Source organism: Eriocheir sinensis, chromosome 15, assembly GCF_024679095.1.
Source record: "Eriocheir sinensis breed Jianghai 21 chromosome 15, ASM2467909v1, whole genome shotgun sequence".
Lineage (NCBI taxonomy): Eukaryota > Metazoa > Arthropoda > Malacostraca > Decapoda > Varunidae > Eriocheir > Eriocheir sinensis.
The window spans coordinates 1095001-1097500 of record NC_066523.1 but is presented as its reverse complement, the minus strand read 5'-3'; the positions used below and the strand labels follow the sequence as shown (position 1 = coordinate 1097500).

General features: G+C 42.4%; 1 protein-coding gene across 9 annotated transcripts in view; it reads right to left on the bottom strand.

Moving 5' to 3' along the window:
* The window catches only part of LOC126998746 (transient receptor potential cation channel trpm-like), a 120577-nt gene that overhangs the window by 91057 nt on the left and 27020 nt on the right, over nt 1–2500 (bottom strand). For 2 of the 9 annotated variants that reach the window (XM_050860741.1, XM_050860745.1), the window contains exon 2: nt 1–60. This exon is cut by the window's left edge and continues 15 nt beyond it. The exons of the other annotated variants lie outside the window; for them this stretch is intronic. The gene's annotated coding sequence lies outside the window, so the exon portion shown is untranslated. The remainder of the gene's footprint in view (nt 61–2500) is intronic. 9 annotated transcript variants of the gene reach the window in all.

Here is a 2500-nt window from a genome sequence, read left to right as displayed (position 1 = left end):
CCCTCCTCCTCGCCCCCTGCTGCTGCCGCCTCTAAGGATCTCCAGGTAGGTGTCACTTACCTGGAAGAAAGAAAACAAGAACATTAGGGTTGGTTTTTAGATGCTTCCTTCTGCCTCTCATATCAAGTATTAACAGAGGCTGAAAAGGAGATTAGTCGGGTTCTCGTGAGTGTGTTCTCGTGTTGATGGTGCAGAGGCATTGTTAAACTAGCACTAGGGGCGTGAAAGTGCTTATGTCGATGCCCACAACGCTTAGTCTTAAATGTGTGTGTGCTTGGACGCTGACGTAGTTGAAAGAGTATGTTCCCTTAAAGATTCTGCGAGAGGCGCGTCAGTCATACACGGCTGCTCTTGTAAGCCTGACCTAACACCACCAATCCTTCCTGTCCAAAAATGTGACTAACCTCTTCATAAATGTTTCAGCTTTAATGGCACTCACCAAAAGAATCAATCTAACCTCTTCTTGTGTCTAGATTATTGGTACTCGTCAAATGAATGCCAAAGATGATGCACTTAATCACCACTACAATATTAAACATGTTCTTGGATATAGCATTATTACATGTGGATTAAGGTGCCTCATATTTATTACTAAGCGTCTAATTTGCTGATTTAGAACAAGAACTTCATTAGCATCACTCTAAACCATTTCATTCACTTAGATTAATATATGAAAGGAGGAAAATAAGTATCATAAGAATCTCCCTGGCGGAAAGAATACACACACACACACACACACACACACACACACACACACACACACACAGTGGATTTACCGATACGTGTCCTTTTAATGAGCCGATACCCATCCCCCCATCCGTCAGAATTCACACACACACACACACACACACACACACACACACACACACACACACACACACACACACACAGGAGTTCAGCCCTGTACACGACAAACTAATGAGGAAACTTATGTGACACGAGGAGGAGGAGGAGGAGGAGGAGGAATGCGAGGCGTCCAACACTACAACGGTATTAGCATTAAACTCCCCAAAAACATGTGCTATTATATATATATATATATATATATATATATATATATATATATATATATATATATATATATATATATATATATATATATGCAAAGTGGAGCGTGTGGTCTAAACTTACGGTGATAATTAATAGACGTAGCATGTGAAAAATAAGGTCAAAAGCAGGTAAAAAAATCTACCTGCTGAAGGAACAGGACAGGATAAAAATGGTATGTATAGGAATGAGTATATACGTATGACTGCAAAGACTCGTGTAACATAATGAATAAAACCACGTACTCAAAAACCCGAATCCAGTACCATATGAATGAAACTCCGTAATGCATAAACGTAAACAAGCCCCAACCCATAACATTCCGTAGTAAGCACATGACTGACACTTCCAAATGGGGGGTGTATAGAACGGCGGACAGGGCAGACAGATGGCGGGAAAATCGTTCTCAGGAGCTGCCACACACAGGACCAGGCTATTGTACCGTCCTTCTATTCTGGTGCGTCCTGGTAGAGCGTGGGGAAGGCAAGGCAGACAGGTGGTTGAAAGGGAAGCGAGAGAGTGGGAAGGAGAGGAGAGGAGAGGAAGGAAAAGGACTGGAGTGAGCTGGATTATATTTGTGTCGGAGGAGGTTGTGTGTGTGTGAGATAGACAGATAGATAGATAGAGAGAAAGAGAGTAAAGGGGGAGAGAGAAATGAAGGGAGAGGGAGAGAGAATAAAAGACAGAGTGGTAGGGGAGAAAAAGAGAATTAAATTGAAAGTGGAAAGAAATTAACTGCAGTATTGAGAGGAGGAGGAGGTGGAGGAGATGGCAAATGGCGGCGGTGGTGGAGGATGCAGGTGGAAGGGAGAACAGAACAATAAAGAAATAAAACACAAAGAAAAATAAAAGAAAGAACAGAAGAGAAAGAGCGAGAACAAGAAAAAGAAGAAAGAAAACATTACTAAATTAAGCATCACAATAACAACAACAACAACAGCAAAGAAGAAACAAAGGCAAGGAAAACGTGGTAAAGTAGACGGAGGGGGAAGAGGAAGAAGAGGAAGAGGAGGAGGAGGAGGAGGAGGAGGAGGCGGATGGAAACACCGCCAAGGTCAGGGAAGGGAAGTCAGAATTCCCAGAACAATCAGCGTTACCAACTCTTCCACCTCCTCCTCCTTCTCCTCTTCCACCTCCTCCTCCACTTTTCCTTTTCCTCCTCCTCCTAATCTTCTTTTTACTTCTTCGAATTCTGCACTTCCTCCTCCACTTCCTTCTACTTTTCCTCCTTCTCCTCCTTCCTCCACCTCCTCCAATTCCTTCTCCTTTTTCTCTTCTTAATCATCCACTTCCTTTACCTACTCTTCCTTTACTAATGCTTCACTTTTTTCTTTTTCTTCTCCTCCTCCTCCTCCTCCTCTTCATTGCATGACACAAAATAAAATGAAAATAAAAACACCCAATACTGTTTACCTAACCTTACCTTTCAGAGGAGAGGTGAAGCGTTATATAT